This window comes from Lycium barbarum, chromosome 10, assembly GCF_019175385.1.
Source record: "Lycium barbarum isolate Lr01 chromosome 10, ASM1917538v2, whole genome shotgun sequence".
Classification (NCBI taxonomy): Eukaryota; Viridiplantae; Streptophyta; class Magnoliopsida; order Solanales; family Solanaceae; genus Lycium; species Lycium barbarum.
In genome coordinates, this window is record NC_083346.1 from 91,317,822 (window position 1) to 91,328,364 (window position 10,543).

The following is a 10,543-nucleotide window of genomic DNA, read 5'->3' on the forward strand; positions in this document are numbered from 1 at the left end:
TTTGGGCTCTACAATATACCGTTGGAAAGATATTTCAAAGAGCTACAACTTTCATGTTTCACGTTTTCTAAAATTCCCAATGGATTTTCACGTAATTTGACCGTAAGGCAAACGTATCGAAAACTTAGCCGATTCTATAGAATTTTAAGTGCCTTACTATTAGCCATATTGAGACGATCATATATCCTTGCTCCGATCTCTCATTGGCCTGGTCCATATATTGTTAGAAAGGTATTTCTACATACTACAACTTTCATTAAGAGTACTTTCCCAAATTCCCAACTAGTCAAGGATTTATGGCTGCCCGAAGTAGGCCTATCAACCATTTTCGCAAAACGTTCAAACCTTCAGTTTTTCCACTAAAGATCTATTGACGTGAGTCTAACCTTAGTTCTAAGATACGGGGTGTAACACATACGTTCGAAGAAGGTTTTCAAAAGAGACATACATCCGAAGAAGATTTTCAAAAGAGATATACCTTAGTTCCCGCTCAAGCGTACTTCCCACAACATTCTACAATAGTTTTAGATAGGAGAGATTAGAGGTCTAACCTATTTCCACCCATAACCCTTCTTACCAACGAAAGCTAGGGTTTTCATGACTAGAACGTGTTCTTTAATACTTCATGAATCAATCATGGATTCTAATCCCATAGGATAACCTAAGCTAGTCTAAACCCTTTCAATAACATCAAAAAAATCAAGGATCATACCTTTTTGAAGGAATCTCAAAGTCTCCAACGTTCCTTTTTTTTTTTTTTTTGGGTTTCAAGAATCTAGGGTTTTTGGAAGATAAACTAGTGTTAATTTGATGTTAGATTGATGAAGTAATGATGGGAATTCATCAATAACTTACCCTATATGTGTAGGGGAAACTCTAGGGGTGTTTCCTCTCAAAAGGTCAGCCAAAACGAAGTGGGAATTAATATAACGAAGTTAGGCTTTTATAAAATTCGGGAAAAATCACTTCAGGCATAAAATGGTCTGGTGCGTCACCTGGGGTGTTTCCTAGGGTGGCGCACACAGTATATCCATTTCAAAGGTGTCAAAATTTTGAGTTTCCTGAAAATTTGGCCTAGGGCGCCGCGCACGCCTAATTTTCGCACTTCAGAAATGATGCTCAGTGAAATGGGAATAACTCCTAGCACAGAGATCTGTTGGAGCTGGGAAACCTACTTTTGGAAAGGTATTTCAAGGATCTAAAACTTTTATTGAGGAAGTTTTCCTAAATTCTCAACCCATGATCACGAAATTGGCTTAGAAGTTAGACTTACTGAAATTTAGCCGAGTTTGAGAACTCTTACGAACTTCACTATTTGGGTTGACTTCAAAATGACTGTTTATCACCCAAAATCATCTCGAATGGATTAATATAGCTAAAATATCATCTTATTACTAGTTTTACACTTTCACACCAAACTCGAATTTAGGGGGTGTTACACTCCTATGCCTGAAGACGAAACTATGCCTTAAAGTAGAGTTTTGCAGGCAAACTCTGCCTTCTGATTTTTTTAAAATTTTTTCTTACTAAAGAGAGGGTTCGGACCCAGAACCCAGGAGTTTTAGGCGAAAGGAAAAAATTAAATATTTTCAATTTGATGGGCAAAAATTAAAGACCACCCCGAAATAAGGGCATTCCTGCGAATTGCCCGCTATGTTTATGTATGCTTGGGCCCGAGGCCACAAATTGTGCACTTATATATATATATCCACAGTTATATATATATATATATATATATATATATATATATATATATATATATATATATATATATATATGTATAATTATATGAGCCTGAGGCCATATGTACATACAATTATATGGACCAAAGGCCACAGTTATGAACTCTTATAAACATATTATTTCCCCATGTTCAGTAAGGGGTACTTATGATTATGATTTGCATGTTCAGTTCAGTTATCCTTATGTTTAAGCTTACAGTTACAATTTCAGCTTCGTATTACTTCGTATATCCATGTTATTGATTTGAGTTGCCCATTCCCCCAGCACCTCACAGCTATTTATTCTTTCAGTTGGTTTTGCATACAAGTACAATTCAAATGTAATTATGTTCTTTTTTTTCGGGGCTTGAATTTCACGATGAAGACATTGATTTATAGGAGAACGGATCTGCTCATTAGGACATTATCGTATCAGCTAGTTGGTGAGCCTCACTTACTTCGGGGTGTTGTCTTTACTTTCAAGTAGTCATGTCATGTTAGATAGTCAGGTATGCTAGGGGCCTTGTCCCAGCAACAATTTAGTATTTCAGACTCATGTCAGAGGTTTCATAGACTAGTCAGTAAGTCACGTTAGGTATTCAGTTATGTTAGCCTCGTGCGCTACACTATCACGTTATTAGAATATTTCCGCATTTATGTTTTAAATAGTATTTTCAGTAATATTATGATGTCACGTGTTTTATTCAGAATATTCATGGTTTAACTTATATTCCGCATCAGTACATGTCCCATGTTGATTCAACAAGCCATGTGGTTCGCCCGGTCACATGCAGTAAGGCACCGAGTGCTATGTTACGCCCAAGTCGGATGTAACATCCCGTATTTTCTTTCGATATATGTATGATAAGTTGAGGTTGACGAATATACTTAAATGTGAGAAATGAGATTTTGGGCGAATAAAAAAATGAGCTGCTTACTTACTCATCCTACTACTTGAGCTACTTAACACGTGTCTTAATTAACAAACGAGGATGAGACACGTGTTTAAATTGATAAGGAACAACATGTGACATTCATTAATTAAGAAAGTAGGTGCATCACCTAGTTTCTAAAAGAAGAGGCCGAAATTAATCCTCCATAAAGCAAAGAAGAGGTGGCAGCCAAGGACCCTTTTAATGATTTGATTCACACACAACCCCTATTCATTATTTTCAGATTATAGGAGCTTAAGAAAGAGACCTGCGATATTCTCCCAAGGATTTTCCTAACACCCAAGAGTGGAACCATAAGATAAAATCAAGGTTTGATCCACAGAAAGTTGGTAGAAGCTTACTAGTGTGCTTCTAACCTAGAGAGCGTGATTTGCAGGTTTATTCATGGTGAAGTAGTCTCTGATTTGAGTTGTTCTTGTTGTTCTAAGGTAAGGAATCTTCTCTTCCTTTTATGTTTGAGATTATTAGGGTCTTAATTAAGTTGTGGAAGTAAGAACTTATGGAGAAATGTCCTGAAAATCAATTGTGAGTTGTTGTAAATAGTAGGACTATTATGAGGTCATTTTTATAGTGTGTTGTGGCTAAAAACAAGTAGGAATAAACTGAGTATGTTGTGGTTGTCAGTATTGAATTGTACTCTGAAGAAAAAAAAGTGTAGAAAGGGTTAGTACTACTTATAAATATAGCTTGCCGCTCAACGTATCGTTATGTTTGTTGAGAAGTATGTATAGTTGCTGGTTGTTGCTTGGAAGTGGTTGATTAGGGTGTTTGTGCATGTGAGCTGTTTTAATAAGCTTTTGAGCAGTGTTTTGGCTGATTATTCATGCAGTAGCTCAGCTATGTTGCTGGCGTTGCTCTTATTGTTGTTGATGTTATTTTGAATCGGAGGAAAGTGAAGGATTATAGGGGAGGTGCTGCCAATTTTTGATAGGAGAGCTATAAGCTTAGAAATGTATTTTAAGTTATTTTGTGGCATTAACCATATGCTGTATTTCCATCTTGTAGAGCAGCGTATTGGTGAGTCGCTTGCGGATTTGTGAAGGACGACTACAATTGAAGGTATGTAAAGGCTAACCTTCCTTTTTTGTTTGAAAAGTACGATTCCTTATCAAACGAGTCCCGATCAAGTGCACAAAGAGGTGCCAATCACAGAGATTCCATGTCTATGCCATTTCATGATATTAATATAGTAGTTTCCCTCATCGGGAGTTCACTTTCAGTTAGCATTATTGCTCATATAGCTAGTAAATAGGAGATTGTAGAGTATATAGAAGTATACAGTTGCATTCGGGGCTATGTTATTCTTGCCTTCGGGGCTATGATAGTTGCCTTCGGGGCTATGATGTTTACCTTCTTGGCTATTAGCCATACAGATTCCTTCAGGGCTATACAGACGTGCGCTTGCCTTCAGGGCTATGATCGTACATACAGACTGCCTTCGGGGATATATCGAATGCCTTTGGGGCTAATCATGCATGTCTAGATGCCTTATACGAGGTTAAGTAGTCGATGACGTATGATTAGTATGTCAGAGTTAGGTAAGTGCAGCCGGATTGTTTATTTATTCTTCAGTTTATGTTCAGTTATCTTATATTTCATTTCAGTATTAGTTTTCAGTCGCCTTACATACTCAGTACATTATTTCGTACTGACATCCCTTTTCCTGGGGACGCTGTGTTCATGCACGCAGGTTCAGATAGGCAGCTAGAGAGACCGCCCGAGTAGATTTGTCGATTACCAGCCAGTGTGGTATGCTCCATGTTATTCAGAGTTACCCAGTCCATAGTTTTGTGTATTTACAAATGATGGGTAGGTCGGGGCCTTGTCCCTACCATAGTACAATCATTACTCTTTAGAGGCTTGTAGACGTATCTTGTATGTTATGTATGTCAGTGTGGCGGCCTCTTTGGCCTGCGCAGTTTTATACATATATGTTTTGAGTGTGCTTACCCTTCAGACAAGATTGATGTTATGTTCCTATGATTCAGGATATGGCCTTGTCGGCCTTGGTTGGTACTATCTGTTTGCAAGTTGGCCTCGTCGGCCTAATTTAAGGGTTACCCCTCCAGAATCATAGTTACAGAGTGGTACGCTCGGGCTGAGTATGGCACCGGGTGCCGGCAGTGCCTCCCCAGAGTTGGGGCGTGACACCTAGGTTCGGGGCATGACCTTAACCCGGTGTTGACCAAGGTCAACTCCAATTCTTTAAAATACTAAATTCTCATCTAACGATCCAAATCACACTCAAATGCCTCGAGACCCGAACCAACAGTCCTACAAAGTCTCGACAGGTAGATGTAATTTAATTTATATATATTGATTAACTGTTACAGAAAGTGACCCTTCTCATCAATACTTGATTTGAAGGATCGTTAAGAGAATAATCATACACAAAAGAAGGTGATGAAGTAAAAACGTTGCAGCACAGTAATAGCTGTTGAGAAAATAATTTTAATATCTCAAAAAGAAGTGGTCAAAATTTTGTCTGGATTCATATTCAGAATATCATATTAACTAAAAGAAATATACTACTCAACTATTTTGAATAACTATTATCTTTACCATTATAGCCATTATCTCTATTAGCTATCATAGATAGCATATTGATGGCTAGGTAATTACTATTCATAATTCTTCATTATGAGTAAATGTTAATAGCTTCAAACGTTTTCATCTGGCAAATGAACTTTGACTATTCAATGGGTTTGAATGTCCATCTTTAAGGTGCCATTATAGGCTACAACATTATAGTTATAAGGAGCTGTTGGTTTCTCTTCCTATCAATAAGTATGTCTATTGTCAACTCTTTGTTTGAATGAAGAACATATACAAACACATATACTCTCTCTTATATTTTTGTGTTGGATCTTATTTCTTGTGAAATCTTTGTTAGATTCTGGCTCCTAGTTTTATACTAGAAGAGCTTGTTGAATCCTGGGGGATACACTCATACCGGGTGAAATATCCTTAAGGATAGTCTCTTAATTGACATGCCTCGAGCTTTCAAGAATTTCCTCTAAGGTTCATGATCAAGTATTTTTCGACAACGTTCGTGATCGATCAAGCATTTTTCGTAAGATTTCCAACAATCTTAAGAATATTTCTTAAGTATGATCTTATGGGAAGTATTGAAGATTCTAGTTCAAAACTAAAAAAAATAGTCCGATAAGAAAATAAATATATGGCCAAACGCGGGAAAGAGAAGGTAAAGTAGAATAATCCAAATACTGGTATGTATTTCTTCTCATGCATCTTTTCTGTTAAAAGAAACATTGCAGTCCACATAAACATAGCCTTTAATTGATTCAAATAAATTAATTACTTTGAAGTGTCGATTTATATTTGCATCATTGTCTGCTTCACTTGTTGTATTGGAATTCTTGAAAGAATTGTAAATAAGTCTCTGTTTGTAGATGAGTAATGGGTGTGGAAAATTTTTGAAGACCCTTTTGAAGTGTATGCTTGATATTTAAAAGTTTTAATTTCCAATCTCATGAATTGATAAATATGTTATGACACAAAGCTATTGTGATGTCTTGAAAACGTTATTCTGGATTAATTTTTCTCCTAATGAATTAACGATGGTGTGAGATATTGAAGATCTCCTTCTTATGAGATTTGGTGTACCAGTGATGTTCTTGTCCCTTGGTGAGTTTTTGATAAATACTTTAGGCATTAAAATTATTTTGCTTGATAATTTTTTTAAAAAAAAAATGAATGATGACATATTTCTTTTTGTATATATAATTGTTTATGTGAAATCCAAGTTTTTAGTTGTCTAGCTTTTACATTCGGAAAATTTTATATTAAAATTTGTATATGAAAGTGAACTCGACACTGATGGAAGAATTTTTTCATGAGGTGAAACTTGACAATACCGATTCATATGTCAAACGATATGGTTTTCAGATTCTACAAAACTAATTATCAAAGGTTTTAATGGAAATAACAATTGTAACGACCCGTTTGGCTGTTACTGAATTTCCCTTAATTCGTATCCTAAAACCTCCTTGATCAGTTGTGCTGTTAGTCTTACGCGGGGAATTGTTTTGATTTAGTTGACCCGTAGTCGAGTTAGAAGGAAATTAAAATCGAATAGGGCCACTGGGCTCTTACTTCGCCGCAGCGGGGGGTGGACTACTGCAATGGGTCCGCCCCGTCGATCTTTTGCTATTTTAGGTATCCGCTACAACGGATCCAGCTTCCGTCATAGCGAAAGAGTCGTTTCCTCTTGAGCCCGCCCCCGCGATAGTCTTTCCGCCATAGCAGGGCTCGCTACAGCGGCCCCTTGTCCGCCACAGAGGATGATGCTGACCAAACCTGGTATTTAAAGCTTATTTTGGGACTTGACCTCATTTTTCTCCCAACTCTAAATCTAAGCCGCCATTTGGGGCATTTTCAGAGCAATCTCGTGGGTGCTTGGGGAAGGTAACATTTAGAACTCATTTATTTCATCTCTCTTGAGTCTCTTCCTTCATTTATTAAGTTTTGGTCATAAGGTTCAATAACAATTGTGGTTTTCTAACTTGGAAAACCCTAGGAAGGTAAAATAGGTTTTCACTACTTAAAAACACGACATTTTCGAAGGAACTCATAGATTCATACACCCCAAATCCTAATTCTTCCACTTTTTTGTAAATTGGTTAAGACTTGATTTTCTTGAAATTGGGAATTTAAAAGGGAGAATGCTTTTTAAGACTTGTATGGATATAAATAACCATGAAATATGGATTATTAGCCCATGAAAACCTAATTTGGGGAAAAGTTCCAGTTTTACCCTTGTAGGCCCGAAATTGTATTTAGATTCTCTAGAATCCTAGCGGGTATTAATGACTTAATTCTTGACTCTTGCTTACTCTGATTCCTTTCAATTCCTAGACCCTTTCGTCTCGACTTCCGGTTCGGAAATGGAATATGAAGATCAAATGGATGTTCGTGGCACCAACTCGGCCTCGAGGTAAGTTACAGTTTACTTGAGTTAGACCTCGATTAGGATTACATATATGTGCAATAGAGAGTGACAGAGAAAGCATGCCTAGGTCTCCAGACATGAAGTTGGGTTAGATATTCCTAGGTTGGTACTGTTATGTGTTGTCATATAATCATTGTTCTTATTGGTTATCTCATTGGTTGCAAATGTTAGTGTCGGTATGACATGACTGAGTTTGTACCATATTGTGGAGTCTTATTGATGATTTTTGTTACCTTATGGTTAGACTTCGGTTAACGAAACATATGTAGAGTTAGGGATTGTTGGAGAAATCAGGTTACGCCTTCGGGTATGAAGTTGAGATGGATTACTTAGGTTGGTTGTTGCCTTGTTGTGATCTATTGGCTTGTTGCCACGCTTATGATACTAAACTTGATATTGATAGATTCGTGTGATATGTATCCATGTGTGGCACCATTGATATTGATAGATTCTTGTGATATGTGCCCATGTGTGGCACTGTTGATATTGATAGACTCTCGTGATATGTGTCCATGTGTGGCACTGTTGATATTGATAGATTCTCAATCAGGTTGCGCGCCACAACATATTTTCCACTTATATTGGATCAGGTTGCGTGCCGTAACACATATTAAACCTTTTTTTAGATCGGGTTGCACGTTCTGCAACATATATATATATATATATACATGGACTTCGCGGGTTCCCCATGGGTCATGACTATCGAGGCGTGGAGGTATTCCGCTTGGAGCGTGTGTGTATCATTACATTGCATATGCATTCATCATTATCATCCCATTTGCATCTATTGATCGAATTTGTGGCTTGTACTTGTGGTTGTGATCATTCTGAGGAATTGTGGGAACTTGGCACACTTGCGTTTAGGTACTTCACCATAGGCTATGATTCGGTCGTTGATCTTTCTATACTTCTGATGCTATTCTTGGACTGTGTTTTGTGGTATTGTTCGACCCCGTACTTAGAAGATGAACCCTAAGTTGAATGTTGTGTATCCCTGTTGTGTGAATTGGCCTATTTATCTTGTTAAGTGAGGTGGAAGAGAATATTGTTGAGGTAGTCATAAATTGATTAGTAGGTGTGAACTTGTTCTAAAATTTGCTTTAGCATGGTTAGTTGTATTGATGACTTAGGTGGTAAAATTGAGTGCAAGTTCGTATCTAGGATTGAGTGTTGTATTGCGTATTGTGGTAGAACCTCATTCTCCGAACGAATTGTCACGATCCATTTTAGGATCGCGCAGGCACCTACAATTCTCACCTCGGTAGGCGAACCCTTCACCCAAAACCAAACTCATTTGCAATCATAAAACAAGATTCATTTACCTTTCAGTTATAACATAACAAAATGTGGAAGTGAACGCACTTATATAATAAAACGGAAGTGTTTACAATAACCTTTATATACACTGACTCCTTCCTCGTGACCTGGTCTAGACTAGTACAAGAGCGACTAATTTGGAGACAATATACAATAAATATAAAAGACTTAACCTCCATCTAGGACTAAGATGAGGTCTTCAGGATAGGCACCGCACGTCTCCCGAAAACACCAAATCAACTAATAACCTGCACAACTCTACACCCCGAGAGGGATGTAGCAAGGGTAGTATCAGTACAACACTAGTATTGGTAAGCATCATAGGCCGACAATGGTTAGAATAACAAAACGGTGTTAGAATCCAAAAAAAAAAAACATGGTACGCGATCTTAAGTCAATTCATGAATATAACCTTCCAGTCGTCCGAAACAACTATAAAGCCTTATTCCATTAACGCTCTTTTAGTAATCCATTTCCTTAACTTTATCACTCCTCACATTCTAATTCATCTAGTACACTAATTAGGTACCCATGCTCAAAATACCGTAACATTACGACTACTAACAGGGCAAATCCTACGCTAATACCTCAAGTCAACCTATCGGTTATCTCATCCGTAATTTGTTTTAAGGAAAACTCTCTCGTCATTCTAATATTCAGCACTCACCCAAACCTAGAAAGTCATATACACCCATATTAAGGTCATCCAACACCATACTTACCCAATCCAAGATCACAACCTATGGTTATAGCAACTAAGCCCAATTGTGCCAAGTTTGAGAATAATCACCTAACACCCAAGTAAACTACAGTATCACATCCCTATTTAGCCAAATACAAGGATCCCAAGACAAACCATATCAAATCCAACAACAATACAAATCACGCTCAGCACATAAGAGAGATAACAAAATGCAATAGAAATATATGTCAAGTCTCAATATATCAACTTTCAATCCATAAATCACAACCATATCACGCATATAAACCCAATTGTGCCAAGTCTCAGAGATTTCAATCACAAATCCATATCATAATCAACCAAAAGAGATGATAAGATGCAATGCAAGATGTATATGATATGTATGCAATGCATATACTCGTACACATGTAATCCGACGATGGAACATCACGTCTAAACAGCACAACCCATAGGGGACCCGTGAAGTCCATGCACCAGTCACTCCGCACACAGTCCAGAGATGACTCAATATCCAATATGTCTCAGAAGACAAGTGTTTCAATATCAGTCACTCCGCTCACAGCCCAGAGATGACTCAATATCCAATATGTCTCGGAATAGTACCGGTCAGTGCGCACACAGCTCAGAGATGACTCGTATCAATATGTCTCAATGCATCTATATTACCTGCTCATTTCACATCTTATGTACCATATCAAGGCAATATCAATATATTATGGAAATGAGTATGAATACAATGCAAATGTAATGTCAACAAACAAATCAATCCCAAGCAGTACCACACATGGGCAAACATGTAATATCATCAATAAGGCTACAAAATAAGTCTCAATAGATTCACAATTCACATCTCAATATCAGCAAAGTAAGGTACCAC

At 37.4% G+C, this 10,543-nt stretch overlaps 1 long non-coding RNA gene across 1 annotated transcript; it reads left to right on the forward strand.

Moving 5' to 3' along the window:
- Positions 1 to 2,835: 2,835 nt before the first annotated feature.
- On the forward strand, positions 2,836 to 4,615 carry LOC132615657 (uncharacterized). The gene is made up of 3 exons (XR_009572783.1): positions 2,836 to 3,102; positions 3,680 to 3,733; positions 4,365 to 4,615. It is a non-coding gene; the product is annotated as an uncharacterized LOC132615657 (long non-coding RNA).
- The last annotated feature ends 5,928 nt before the right edge of the window (positions 4,616 to 10,543 follow it).